The sequence below is a fragment of the Manis pentadactyla genome, chromosome 13 (genome assembly GCF_030020395.1).
Source record: "Manis pentadactyla isolate mManPen7 chromosome 13, mManPen7.hap1, whole genome shotgun sequence".
In the NCBI taxonomy this organism is placed as follows: Eukaryota; Metazoa; Chordata; class Mammalia; order Pholidota; family Manidae; genus Manis; species Manis pentadactyla.
The window spans coordinates 24,497,358-24,513,133 of NC_080031.1; positions in this window are offsets into that span (position 1 = coordinate 24,497,358).

Genomic DNA, 15,776 nt, shown 5'->3' on the forward strand with positions numbered 1-15,776 from the left:
ACCACACAGGAACTGCCCTTTTTTTGTTTTGTTTTGTTTTGTTTTGCTTTGTTTTTGGTATCACTAATCTACAATTACATGACGAATATTATGTTTACTAGGCTCTCCCCTATACCAGGTCTCCCCTATAAACCCCTTTACAGTCACTGTCCATCAGCATAGCAAAATGTTGTAGAATCACTACTTGCCTTCTCTGTGTTGTACAGCCCTCCCTCTTCTCCTACCCCACCATGCATGTTAATCTTAATAAACCCCTACTTCTCCCCACCCCTTATCCCTCCCTACCCACCCATCCTACCCAGTCCCTTTCCCCTTGGTACCTGTTAGTGCATTCTTGAGTTCTGTGATTCTGCTGCTGTTTTGTTCCTTCAGTTTTTCCTTTGTTCTTATATTCCACAGATAAGTGAAATCATTTGGTATTTCTCTTTCTCCACTTGGCTTGTTTCACTGAGCATAATACCCTCCAGCTCCATCCATGTTGCTGCAAATGATTGGATTTGCCCTTTTCTTATGGCTGAGTAGTATTCCATTGTGTATATGTACCACATCTTCTTTATCCATTCATCTATCGATGGACATTTAGGTTGCTTCCAATTCTTGGCTATTGTAAATAGTGCTGCGATAAACATAGGGGTGCACTGATCTTTCTCATACTTTATTGCTGCATTCTTAGTGTAAATTCCTAGGAGTGCAACTCCTGGGTCAAATGGTAGGTCTGTTTTGAGCATTTTGATGTACCTCCATACTGCTTTCCACAATGTTTGAACAAGTTTACATTCCCACCAGCAGTGTAGGAGGGTTCCCCTTTCTCCACAGTCTCGCCAACATTTGTTGTTGTTTGACTTTTGGATGGCAGCCATCCTTACTGGTGTGAGGTGATACCTCATTGTAGTTTTAATTTGCATTTCTCTGATAATTAGCGATGTGGAGCATCTTTTCATGTGTCTGTTGGCCATCTGTATTTTTCTTTTTTGGAGAACTGTCTGTTCAGTTCCTCTGCCCATTTTTTAATTGGGTTATTTGTTTTTTGTTTGTTGAGGCGTCTGAGCTCTTTATATATTCTGGACGTCAAGCCTTTATCGGATGTGTCATTTTCAAAGATATTCTCCCATACTGTAGGGTTCCTTTTTGTTCTATTGATGGTGTCTTTTGCTGTACAGAAGCTTTTCAGCTTAATATAGTCCCACTTACTCATTTTAGCTGTTGTTTTCCTTGCCCGGGGAGATATGTTCAAGAAGAGGTCACTCATGTTTATGTCTAAAAGGTTTTTGCCTATGTTTTCTTCCAAGAGTTGAACGGTTTCATGGCTTACATTCAGGTCTTTGATCCATTTTGAGTTTACTTTTGTATATGGGGTTAGACAATGGTCCAGTTTCATTCTCCTACATGTAGCTGTCCAGTTTTGCCAGCATAACCTGTTGAAGAGACGGTCATTTCGCCATTGTATGTCCATGGCTCCTTTATCAAATATTAATTGACCATATATGTCTGGGTTAATGTCTGGATTCTCTAGTCTGTTCCATTGGTCTGTGGCTCTGCTCTTGTGCCAGTACCAAATTGTCTTGATTACTCTGGCTTTATAGTAGAGCTTGAAGTTGGGGAGTGAGATTCCCCCTACTTTATTCTTCTTTCTCCGGATTGCTTTGGCTATTCGGGGTCTTTGGTGTTTCCATGTGAATTTTTGAATTATTTGTTCCAGTTCATTGAAGAATGTTGCTGGTAGTTTCATAGGGATTGCATCAAATCTGTATATTGCTTTGGGCAGGATGGCCATTTTGACGATATTAATTCTTCCTAGCCACGAGCATGGGATGAGTTTCCGTCTGTTAGTGTCCCCTTTAATTTCTCTTAAGAGTGACTTGTAGTTTTCAGAGTATAAGCCTTTCACTTCTTTGGTTAGGTTTATTCCTAGGTATTTTATTTTTTTTGATGCAATTGTGAATGGAGTTGTTTTCCTGATTTCTCTTTCTGTTGGTTCATTGTTAGTATATAGGAAAGCCACAGATTTCTGTGTGTTGATTTTGTATCCTGCAACTTTGCTGTATTCCGATATCAGTTCTAGTAGTTTTGGGGTGGAGTCTTTAGGGTTTTTTATGTACCTAGTCATAGTCATGTCATCTGCAAATAGTGACAGTTTAACTTCTTCTTTACCAATCTGGATTCCTTCTATTTCTTTGTTTTGTCTGATTGCCGTGGCTAGGACCTCCAGTACTATGTTAAATAACAGTGGAGAGAGCGGGCATCCCCGTCTAGTTCCCGATCTCAGAGGAAATGCTTTCAGCTCCTCGCTGTTCAATATAATGTTGGCTGTCGGTTTATCATAGATGGCCTTTTTTATGTTGAGGTACTTGCCCTCTATTCCCATTTTGCTGAGAGTTTTTAACATGAATGGATGTTGAACTTTGTCAAATGCTTTTTCAGCATCTATGGAGATGATCATGTGGTTTTTGTCTTTCTTTTTGTTGATGTGGTGGATGATGTTGATGGACTTTCGAATGCTGTACCATCCTTGCATCCCTGGGATGAATCCCACTTGGTCATGGTGTATGATCCTTTTGATGTATTTTTGAATTCGGTTTGCTAATATTTTGTTGAGTATTTCTGCATCTACGTTCATCAGGGATATTTGTCTGTAGTTTTCTTTTTTGGTGGGGTCTTTGCCTGGTTTTGGTATTAGGGTGATGTTAGCTTCATAGAATGAGTTTGGGAGTATCCCCTCCTCGTGTATTTTTTGGAAAACTTTAAGGAGAATGGGTATTATGTCTTCCCTGTATGTCTGATAAAATTCCGAGGTAAATCCATCTGGCCCGGGGGTTTTGTTCTTTGGTAGTTTTTTGATTACCGCTTCAATTTCATTGCTGGTAATTGGTCCGTTTAGATTTTCTGTTTCTTCCTGGGTCAATCTTGGAAGGTTGTATTTTTCTAGGAAGTTGTGCATTTCTCCTAGGTTTCCCAGCTTGTTAGCATATAGGTTTTCATAGTATTCTCCAATAATTCTTTGCATTTCCTTGGGGTCCATCATGATTTTTCCTTTCTCGTTTTTGATACTGTTGATTTGTGTTTACTCTCTTTTCTTCTGAATAAGTCTGGCTAGAGGCTTATCTATTTTGTTAATTTTCTCGAAGAACCAGCTCTTGGTTTCATTGATTTTTGCTATTGTTTTATTCTTCTCAATTTTATTTATTTCTTCTCTGATCTTTATTATGTCCCTCCTTCTGCTGACCTTAGGCCTCATCTGTTCTTCTTTTTCCAATTTCGATAAATGTGACATTAAACCATTCATTTGGGATTGCTCTTCCTTTTTTAAATATGCTTGGATTGCTATATACTTTCCTCTTAAGAATGCTTTTGCTGCGTCCCACAGATGTTGGGGCTTAGTGTTGTTGTTGTCATTTGTTTCCATATATTGCTGGATCTCCATTTTGATTTGGTCATTGATCCATTGATTATTTAGGAGCATGTTGTTAAGCCTCCATGTGTTTGTGAGCCTCTTTGCTTTCTTTGTACAGTTTATTTCTAGTTTTATGCCTTTGTGGTCTGAAAAGTTGGTTGGTAGGATTTCAATCTTTTTTGAATTTTCTGAGGCTCTTTTTGTGGCCTAGTATGTAGTCTATTCTGGAGAATGTTCCATGTGCACTTGAGAAGAATGTATATCCTCTTGCTTTTGGATGTAGAGTTCTATAGATGTCTATTAGGTCCATCTGCTCTACTGTGTTGTTCAGTGCTTCCGCATCCTTACTTATTTTCTGCCCGGTGGATCTATCCTTTGGGGTGAGTGGTGTGTTGAAGTCTCCTAGAATGAATGCATTGCAGTCTATATCCCCCTTTAGTTCTGTTAGTATTTGTTTCACATATGCTGGTGCTCCTGTGTGGGGTGCATATATATTTAGAATGGTTATATCCTCTTTTTGGACTGAGCCCTTTATCATTATGTAGTGTCCTTCTTTATCTCTTGTTACTTTCTTTGTTTTGAAGTCTATTTTGTCTTATATTAGTACTGCAACCCCTGCTTTCTTCTCGCTGTTGTTTGCTTGAAATATGTTTTTCCATCCCTTGACTTTTAGTCTGTACATGTCTTTGGGTTTGAGGTGAGTTTCTTGTAAGCAGCATATAGATGGGTCTTGCTTTTTTATCCATTCTGTTACTCTGTGTCTTTTGATTGGTGCATTCAACCCATTAACATTTAGGGTGACTATTTAAAGATATGTACTTATTGCCATTGCAGGCTTTAAATTCGTGGTTACCAAAGGTTCAAGGTTAGCCTCTTTAGTATCTTACTGCCTAACTTAGCTTGCTTATTAAGCTGTTATATACACTGTCTGGAGATTCTTTTCTTCTCTCCCTTCTTGTTCCTCCTCCTCTATTCTTCATATGTTGGGTGTTTTGTGCTGTGCTCCTTCTAGGAGTGCTCCCATCTAGAGCAGTCCCTGTAAGATGTTCTGTAGAGGTGGTTTGTGGAAATCAAATTCCCTCAGCTTTTGTTTGTCTGCGAATTGTTTAATCCCACCGTCATATTTGACTGATAGTTGTGGTGGATACAGTATCCTTGGTTCAAGGCCCTTCTGTTTCATTGTATTAAATATATCATGCCATTCTCTTCTGCCTGTAGGGTTTCTGTTGAGAAATCTGATGTTAGCCTGATGGGTTTCCCTTTATAGGTGACCTTTTTCTCTCTAGCTGCCTTTAACACTCTTTCCTTCTCCTTGATCTTTGCCATTTTAATTATTATGTGTCTTGGTGTTGTCCTTCTTGGATCCTTTCTGTTGGGGGTTCTGTGTATTTCCGTGGTCTGTTCGATTATTTCCTCCCCCAGTGTGGGGAAGTTTTCAGCAATTATTTCTTCTAAGATACTTTCCATCTCTTTTCCTCTATCTTCTTCTTCTGGAACCCCTATAATACGGATATTGTTCCTTTTGGATTGGTCACACAGTTCTCTTAATATTGTTTCATTCCTGGAGATCCTTTTGTCTCTCTCTATGTCAGCTTCTTTGCGTTCCTGTTCTCTGATTTCAATTCTATCAATGGCCTCTTGCATTCTATCCATTCTGCTTATAAACCCTTCCAGAGTTTGTTTCATTTCTGCAATCTCCTTTCTGGCATCTGTGATCTCCTTCCAGACTTCATCCCATTTCTCTTGCGTATTTCTCTGCATCTCTGTCAGCATGTTTATGATCCTTATTTTGAATTCTTTTTCAGGAAGACTGGTTAGGTCTGTCTCCTTCTCTGGTGTTGTCTCTGTGATCTTTGTCCTCCTGTAGCTTTGCCTTTTCATGGTGATAGGAATAGTTTGCAGAGCTGGGACGAGTGACGGCTGGAAGGACTTCCTTTCTTGTTGGTTTGTGGCCCTCCTCTCCTGGGAGAACAGCGACCTCTAGTGGCTTGTGCTGCACAGCTGCCCGCAGACAGGGTTTGTGCTTCCTGCCCGGCTGCTATGGAGTTAATCTCCGCTGTTGCTGTGGGCGTGGCCTGGCTCGGGCAGCTACTCCAAGATGGTGGAGTCGCCTTGGAGCAGGAGCTGCTGGGAGGCTATTTATCTCCGTAAGGGGCCTCCCTGCTCCCTGCAGCCCAGGGGTTAGGGTGCCCAGAGATCCCCGGATACCCTACCTCTGGATTAAGTGACCCGCCCTGCCCCTTTAAGACTTCCAAAAAGCACCCGCCAAAACAAAACAACGACCACCAAAAAAAAAAAAGAAAAAAATTTTTAAATTTAAAAAAAAAAAAATTTTTTTTATTAAAAAAAAAGGTGATTGCTCGTTTTTCTTTATTCTCCGGTGCCAGCCTCAGGCCTCTGCTCACCGGTCTTGCTGCCCTGTTTCCCTAGTATTGGGGTCCCTATCCCTTTAAGACTTCCAAAAAGCGCTCTCCAAAACAAAACAGCAAAAAAGCAAAAAAAAAAAAAAAAAAGGTCGCGCGCTTTTTTATGTCCTCCGGCGCCCGGCCTCCAGTGCCCGCTCACTGTTCTTGCTGCCCTGTTTTCCCAGTATCGAGGGCCCTGCACTCTGGCCCGGATGGCTGGGGCTGGGTGCTCGGCAGTCCTGGGCTCCGTCTCCCTCCCGCTCTGCCTGCTCTTCTCCCGCCGGGAGCTGGGGGGAGGGGCGCTCAGCTCCCGCGGGGCCGGGGCTTGTATCTTACCCCCTTCGCGAGGCGCTGGTTTCTCTCAGGTGCGTATGTGGTCTGGATATTGTCCTGTGTCCTCTGGTCTTTATTCTACGAAGGGTTGTCTTTGTTATATTTTCATAGATATATGTTGTTTTGGGAGGAGATTTCCGCTGCTCTACTCACGCCGCCATCTTCCGCCCCTCTCCCAGGTGCTGCTTTTCTTCCTCCATCCCTAGTCAAGTCGAAAACTATAATTTTAAAAGGCTTATATGTTTATACTGGCACATCCAAATTCCCTTTTGCCATATAATGTGACATAATGACAGTAATATTTCATTGTATTCCTTATATTGTGAGAGGTTCCATCTATATTCAAAGGGGAGGAGCTTAAACAAGGGTGGAGGTAATTACATGTCATCCTTAGAATTCCACCTTGGGTATCCAAGAAGCCCTTCATGATAGAGTAGGCAGACACAGGGAGACTGTGGCTCATAGCCCAAATCCAAACAAATGCCTATTTCTGCAAATATAGTTTCTTGGAATTCAGTCATTGGCACATGTTTAAATATTGTCTATAGATGCTTTCATGCTACAGTAGCAAACTTCAGTAGTTGTGAGAGAGACTATACACCTTGCAAAACCTAAAATACTATCTTTCCCTTTATAAGAAAGCTTGCCAATCCATGGCTTACAATGTTATACTTAATGTAAGAGGTTAATTGTCCATGACTTATGTTTTACTTGCTAAAAACAGCAAGACCACCTAATAGCTCAGGATATTGTTTTGTTCAGTATCTCCCAGGCATTAACTGAATAGTCACTCCTCATTCCCTCATCATGTCATATCCAGTTTGTTTTCTTTGCTGCTCCATCCTGATGTTATTCACTGAACTGTGGTTGACTTAAGCCCAGTCTTCATTGGGCACACCGTTCACCCTGATAGCCAATACATGTTTACATTCATGTGGGAGAATCAGCAATATACCTGGACAATTATGTCCCGAGGTTTCACTGAGGTTTCTACATATTTCTCACAAATCTTAAACAAATACCTAAAGAGTAAGTCCTGGACATTTAACCATCACCCAGAATGTTGATGGTTTACTCTTGTATTCAACAGCTGTAACTAACCCCTGAGATGAACTCCATGTTTGTACTATAAAACTTAGCACAAAGGGCTTTAGAAAGTGTCATCAGCATTACAGTACAGATACATGCAAGAAAGATATATGTCCCCCATATGGGTAATACTCTGTTCATATTTGACAAGCTTAAAATGATAGCAGAAACAAAGAATTTGCTATTAACCAAACAATTTGGATAAACTGACCATTCAAAAAGACTACTGGATTGTATCCTTTGCTGATGTGCACCTGTGATGACTAATTTTAGAGGCTTGGTTTGTGGTCACGTTTCTACGCTGTGGTTAAAAGAAAATCAGACAGACAATGTCACATGAATCTTAGACATACATCTATACAGGTAGCATCAAAAAGTCAAACTGGAATACACAAAAGCAGTAATAGAAAATATTTTAACCTGCAGATATGGTACCTTGTGCCATCTGAAGTGAGGATCCTTGATTTAATGTATCTAGAGATTTATCCTGGATCTTCAACATCACCAAAATGATTGGGGAACCCAGTGCAAAAAGTAGAAATCACTGTTGGAAAAAATTTACCTTAGAAAAGGAGTTTTAGAATCTTCTGACAGGGAATGGGATAATTTCTTGTAGCTAAATCTTAGAATTCTCAATATGGTTAAGAGGAATTGTGTAAGGACTAATAATCACTGGCTTGTTCATCTCCCCATCTGCTGCATCCATGCCCACAGTCTTAAATGCTGTTGTTCATCTGCTCACTTGGCAGCCCATATAGCAAATAAGTCCTGCAATTTAAAGTATACAAAGAACATTTCATAACCCAGATAGAGGCTATAGAACCATAGATTGACAAGGATTCTGAGTATCATAATCTTGACCTGGACATGGTCAAGAAAGGAAAAACTTCTTTTGACAAAAAGAAGGACTGTGAAAGGTTCTGATTTCTGCAATGCCTAACTGATTTGGGGTTACTCTCTTCAACCATTTCATGTCAAAGAATCACAATCTTGAGCCCAAGTCACCCATTTTTCTTCCTAAAACTGCAACAGCAGAGTGTGCTTTCCCAGACTTTCTTACCTCTAGGCCATATACTTCTGCAAAATGAGAATGCTTCGTTAATTTTTGCAGAACATATGTCTTGTATCCCTCATCACATTCCTAGTTTTATACCCTTTTATTAGAAGCAACATATAAAATTTCTGCTAACTGCCACAAGCAGGGCAGCCTCACTCCACGGTCCTATTTAGGGTTCTAGAGACTTCTCATGACCCTTCCTCTTTCTATCAAGTGCTTACAGATTCTTGAAATCTCTGCCCAAGTGTTGGCGCCTCAGACAGTATGAGGTTAACACAATCATCACACTTCACTTATTCGAGAATCATACGATGCTTCCATGTCGCTTTTCCAGGTGTATGAAATCACCAAGTAAAGAGAGAGGGTGCGATTACCTAATTCAGAGCCTGGCATGAAGCTGATTTTCAGCATAGTATGGCAAGGTTGCTAAAAGGATGAGTGTTTTTGGTTAGTTTTACCTGTGTCTTAGTCCTTCTTGCTATATTTATATAATATCTAAGCTGTAAAATTGTGACCAAATTCCTTAAACTCTTTAAATGTCAGTTTTATCAACTGTAAGATGGAGAAATAATTGCACTGACCTCGGTTAATGTCATTGTTAAGATTAAATGTGCCTAAAACAATTAGCACAGTGCCTGGCATGTAGCAAATACTCATATATATTAGCTATTAATAACAATAGTAATATATATTTTAAATTATTTAAAATTTTTTAAATCTTGAAAATTAAAATCAGTTACAAAGTCTAGCAAATTACCTATAACATATTCCAAAACTAGTTTATGTTCACAGTAGCATTTTTTGTATTGACTTTCTTAGTCATATGTGGAGGCATAAAAAGTGGAATGTTTTGTTTATGATGCATGGATGGTAGTGCCAGTATTTCTGAATTTCAAAGATTTGTTGTAAAACTGTAAAATTACAATACTACATTGTAAATGCTAATCCGATGAACCAGAGTTTCAGTAGCATTTAATAAGGTTCTATGCGTATGTACTTTCTATTTTGATTCTTTAGATTCTTATTTTCTTCAGTCCACTATTTTGATCTGGCCTTCTGAAATGATAGGTGTCCTCATTCTTTTTCTCTCTTTCTCTCACTCACTCAGTCACTTTATTTTTCAGTGAGAAATTATGCTGTTGAATTTATTTCAATTTCTATATTTATGAGCACAATATGTTTATAATATAAAACAGCCTAAGAGCAAATTTTACATATTGCTGAGAAGTGGAGTAAAATTCATCACCTAGTGCTTTTCTGACCTCTCCCTGCTAAGGAAGAATGTCTGTGTATGCAAGTAGTAGGACTCAGAGAGGTAACTCAATGCATTAAGCATAATGAAGACTAACATCAGGATCCGCTTTCAAAGGCTGCAGATTCTGTGACTTCCTTCTCGTCGGTGGTTAAAGGTGAAAAGTTATATGGTGTCCTTAATATTATATCCGTATTTGATGATAGCTTTGGCCATTTCAGTTCTCTTGGAGTGTGGAGAACAATTGTTATTGAATTTTTGAGCCTCCCTGGTGATAGATTTTAGTTGTAGCCATGCACAGAAATATGCATTAAGCATATTACAGGCTCATAGATATATATCTTTAATGATATGAAGACAGGATAAAATGTAAAGCTTGTCACTGTGGCCCCAGATTCTTCTTACATGCTTATGATTATGAGGGCAGAGGACTGATTAGTTTGGGGTAATGATCTGCTATGGTCATTGTTGATCCTTATAATTCCAAAGTGAAAAATGTCCTGTAATTCAAGAGATTTGTTACCCTTTAGATTCCATTTGTAACTCTCCTATTTGCTATATATAATTTCCATATATATTTATGATCTATGCTGCTACAAATATGGTACAATATTGAAAGTAGGATTCTTTGGATAAAGTTTTCTTTTTTAACTCTTTAATGAGAGTTTTAAAACATTTATGAGGAGTAATGCATATAATATACTATTTTAAGAAATACCAGCTGTTCTTCACACGGAGTGTCTATAAATTCATATTTTTAGCCTGTATTCAAACACATTATTATGTCTGGTAAAAATTAAGATAATTTGTGAAGTTGGTTTAGAGCAGAGGGGGGTAGACTGGGTGTGGTATTGAGTTTCATAAGTAACATTCAGTGATCCTTAAAATGTATCCTTATGACATATGCCACTAAATAAGCAAGAGTTGTAAATGCTAAAATTATTTGTAGTTTGATGACTGTGTTGCTTATTCATACCTTATATAGTACAGAGATTTAAAGTGGCAAGATGGTTTCACAGAGCTTCCTTATTCTCCGTGACGACCTGGGGGTCATCAGGCAGGCATGCCTCCAGTATGTGGCCGCATTACTGCCCGTGCCGTCTGCTCTCCTTCTCCCACCAAGTCTTTTCAATTCTGTTCTAGTGGAACTTGCATTACACAGTCAGATGTATTTAGTGTATTGTGCTGTGTACTACCTTAGAGACCTTAGCATTAACTTCACAGTAAATTTAAATGTTATATATAATTATAAATAAAATATAATTTAGGTGGAGGTTTCCCACAAATATAAAACAAATATAAGCATGAATGGAGGTCTCCCATTAGTTTATATTTATAAGCTAAATTTATAAAGTAAGATAACTTCTTTTAAACCAGAGTAGTCACATATAAATCTTACAAAAATTACAGGATCTGTGTTCATAGAGTGACAAATTACTGATGAAGAAATCAAGGAGCTAAGTAAAGGGGGAGAGGTTGTTCCATGTTTATGAATAAGAAGACTCAATATTATAAAGATGTCAACTCTTTAATTTGATCTATACATTCAATGCAATCCCAACACAAATCCCGGAAAACTATATATAGATGTTCCAAAAAACTTGATTCCAAAGTTTATATGAAAAGGCAACAGATCTAGAGTAACTAAGACAAAACTGAAAAAGGAGAACATGGAGGATTCACACATGACCTGATCAAGACTTAATATAAAGCTACAGTAATCAAAGCAGTGTGGTATTGATAAGAGAATAGGCACACAGATAACTGGATGAAAACAGAGAACCCAGAAATAGACTCAAACAAATATCCTCAGTTGATATTTGACAGAAGAGCAAAGGTAATAGAGAAAATAGTCTTTGAAGAAATGGTGCTGACACCATTATGAAAAACACAAACAAAAAAGAGCCTAAACACAGACTGTAGAACTCAAATTTAACTCAGGATGGATCATAGACCTAAATGTAAAATTCAAAACTTTAAAAGTTCTAGATGGGAACAAAGGAGAAAATCTAGCATGTCCTTGGATTTGTTGATGAGGCTGTAGATGTTACACCAAAGCAGGATCCATGAAATAAAATTGGACTTCATTAAAATTAAAACTTCCTCTCTGTGAAAGATGCTGTTAAGAGAATGAAAACACAAGCAAGACTCTGGGACAAAATAATGTGCAAAACACATATATGATAGAGGACTTACAGCCAAAATATGCAAAAGTTCTTAAACTTAACAATAAAAAACAAAACCCTGTTAAAAGATAGGACCAAGACCTGGGCACCTCACTGCTCTGTCTGATGATTCCTTTGATTATTTCAATGCACTTGGGATATCGAAAACAATTGTTCCTGAATTTGAGTCCCCTGGCAATTGTTACTGAATTTTGGCAAACATGTATATGAAAATATAACCAACATTACTTTCATTAAGGATTGTAATTTAAAACTGTCCATGAGATATTGCTACACATCTACTGGAATGACTAAAACCCAAACATTGACAATTCTAAATGCTGTTGAGAATACATAGCAATAGAAACTCTAATTTATTGCTGATGGGAATGCAAAATGGTACAGATACTTTGGAAGACAGGCAGTTTGTTACAAAGCTAAATACAGTCTTACCTTAGGACCCAGCGGTTGCCCTCCTAAGTATTTACTCAAATGAATTGAAAACTTATGTCCACATAAAAACCTATACACAGACATTTACTGCAGCTTCATTCATAACGGCCAAAAATGGGAAGAGAACAAGACATGCTTCAATTGGTTAATGGATGAAAAAGTGGGTTTTAGCTATATAATGTGACTATTTGGCAGTAAATAAGAATGAGTGATCAAGCCAGGCAAAGACATGGATTATCTTAAATGCATATTGCTAAGGAAAAGAAGCCAGACTGCAAAAGTTACATACTCTGATTCCAATTACATGACATTTTGGAATATGTAGAACTACAGAGACAGTAAAATTACCAGCAGTTTCTTGGGGTATGGTATTGTAGTGGTGAATATTTAACAACATGCATTTGTCAAAACTTACACAACTTTACAGCACAAAGAGTTGACCTGAATGCATGCAGTTTTTAAAAAGGATTTAGGAGTTCAGGGTATCACAGGATAAAATGAAGAATATGGCATTTATTTGTATTATACAGATATGAAAAAACCTCACTGAAAAGATACTTTCCTAAGTAACTTTGAAAATGAATGGAGGTTTAAAGGCAAAGGAACTATATACAAGCAATGAGCTGTAATTGCCCAAATCCCCCTACTGTGCACCCAATGAGGGTGGAGGTTAGCAATTTTTAAACATTATATATGAATACTGGATGATAGATAGTGAGACCCATGTTTCTCACTGTTGAAATGGGTGATTAGTTACAGATAATTAAGAGGAGGAAGCTAGAATGATCCATATGGTAATGGATTAGAGTTGGAAACATCAATATGAGCTCATATTTGACATAATAAAAATACAGATATTTACATAAGTATTTATAAATATGTATATTTCCATAGGTGAGTATATGCACACATGTATCCTTCTAGAAGCAATGGAAAACTATTGCTCAAATATTAGTTTCTAATGCCATTCTTCAGGAAAAGGAACCAGGGCTATTTGGAGAAATGCCTGCTCCTAGGACTGGGGAGGAAAGATACAACAGGACCTTGAAATATCTTGTAGTTCCAGAACATAAGAAAATGCGCAAAAAAAGAACAATAAAATGAAACAAAATAACCAAAAAGCCTCACAGTGATGGGGCTATGTCAAAGGGACACAGGAATCAATTGCAAGGTTGCCCAATAGCCAAAACTAATACTTTGGAAAGCCCAATAAATAAAGTAGTGTTAAATTATTAGTACACAAAATATGAAATAAATATCTGAGAGTCCAAACTGATATATAAAGACTAAATAAATCAATGGGGATGAATAGACAAATCTTACCTGCAGAATAATTCCAAATAATGTATATACTATGTCCACAGTGAAGTTAGCATAACAATCTACTCCTTAAGAATGGGTACAATAATGAATTCATTCCAAACGGTACAGGAAAAAAATAACTGTATAGTGGAGAAACATGACAAACACCACTTCAGCTAAGTGATCAAGGTTATTATCAATAGTGATAAATCATGCTGATAGTATTTACACTTAATATGGTGAGATAAAAATGACACTTTACCTCTTGGTCTTCCTCTCAAAAACCCATAAACTCAACCTAATCATGATAAAAACATTGCGCACTTTCCAATTTAAATAAATTTTATGAAATGTTTGATCAGTACTCATCAAAACTGTCAGTCATAGAAAACAGAGTCTGAGAAAAATCTCACAGCCATGAAGAGCTTCAGGAGACATGGCTACTAAATGTAATGTGGCATCCGGAATGGAAGCATGGAGCAGGTAAGAGACATTAGGGAAAAACTGAGGAAATCTAGGTAAAATATTAACTCTAGTTAAAAATAAGATATCAATGTTACTTTGTTAACTATGACAAATGTATCATGCTAAAATACAAATAATAGGGGAAATTGAGTTTGAGATATATAGGAATACTATGTATTCAACATTTTTCTATAAATCTAAAGGCATTTCAAAATATAGTTTATTGAAAACATAGATTGTTATCAAGAGGAAATATAATTATTGGTGATCTTTATAAATACTAGAGAGTTACTGAAGGAAAGGAAACTTGTGCAAATATGGTTTGGCTCAAGAAGACTGACATAGTGATTTACATAATGCTGTTCACCATATTCATCTAATTTTTAGACACACTAGCCCTTATGAAATTATTATGACACATATTACCTTATGTTTTATGTCTTTTTAGTTCGATGTTCTCAGTATGGTTACTGCTAAAAATTCATAATAAATTTAGAGGAGTCATATACATTTTTTCCCCCTGAAAATAACTAATGTTTGTACCTAATCAATATTTCTTTTTATTTTGTCATGGTTTTGTAAATTACTACATTGTGTAAGTATTTTCAACTGAATGTAAATTTATATGAAGGATAAATAGGCATGAGCCAATCTCAAATAGTAGTCTTTACCAAATAAGTGTGAGGTAAGACATTAAAAAAAAATCAAACAAACATTAAAAATGAGTGATTAACACTTTCTTGTAGATAATATTTTCATCATAATTCATTCATCCACTTAAACACTTCTTGAGTACTTTTCTATGGAAATAGTCACTAATAAAGCAGACATACATACTTGTTTGAATGGAGCATATATTTTTGGTGATAGAATAGAGCAAACAATATTTAAATATATCTTTGGTGGGAGAATAGAGCTAACAATATTTAAGTATATTATTTTAGGATATGATAAATGCTTTAGAGAACAATAAAACAGGAAGGGTGATAGGATGTTGGTGGTTGTGATTTTAAGTAGAATACTCAGGGACGGCCTTACTGAGAATGTGGCATTTACATAAAGACATGAATCAGGTGAGGAAAAGCGTCTTGAGGATTCTCTGGGGAAAAGCAGCCAAGCAGAAGGAGCAGAAATTGCAAAGGCCTTGAGGCTGGAGGATAGATGGTACATATGAGAAGCGGTGCTGAAGTAGAAGTAGAGGAAGGAATTGGGATAGAGTGGGGAGATGAGATCAAAGAGATAGTAGTGGTATTGGTATGGGGGAAGGTGTAGACCAAATAGGGTTTGTAGACCATTGCAAAGACTTTCAGCTTTATTATTTCTTAAATAAAAAGGGATTTGAACAGACACGTAATAGGGAAAAGATTGAAGGAGAGAGACCACTGAGAAATCTGTTGTAATAATCTAGACAAAAGATGGTGGTGACTTGCATGAGGATGTGGCAGTGAAGATGCTGGAAGTGGTCCGAGATAGTCTGTGTTTTGATAGTAGAGTTAATATGTTTTTCTTTTCTGATGAACTGGATGTGGAGTGTGAGACAAAGGATGCCTTCCCAAACTCAGAGTGGCATAACTGTAGTTGCATACCTGGAAGAGTGGAGTTCCATTAACTGAAGTTGAGAAGCCTGCAGGTAGAACAGATGCAGGTGGGTTAAGGGTAGGATAATAGTTCAAGTCTGGATATGCTGTTTGTGATGTCTTTAGATAGCCAGTGGAGATGCCAAATGGACAGAGAGGAGGTGGATGGGTTGAAAATAAAGCTTTAAGAAGGCTCAGCATTCAGATGGAATTTGTCATAAGTTTGAATGAGATCCCCTCAAAAGTAAGTGTAGGGGAGGCGGAGCCAACATGGCGGCGTGAGTAGG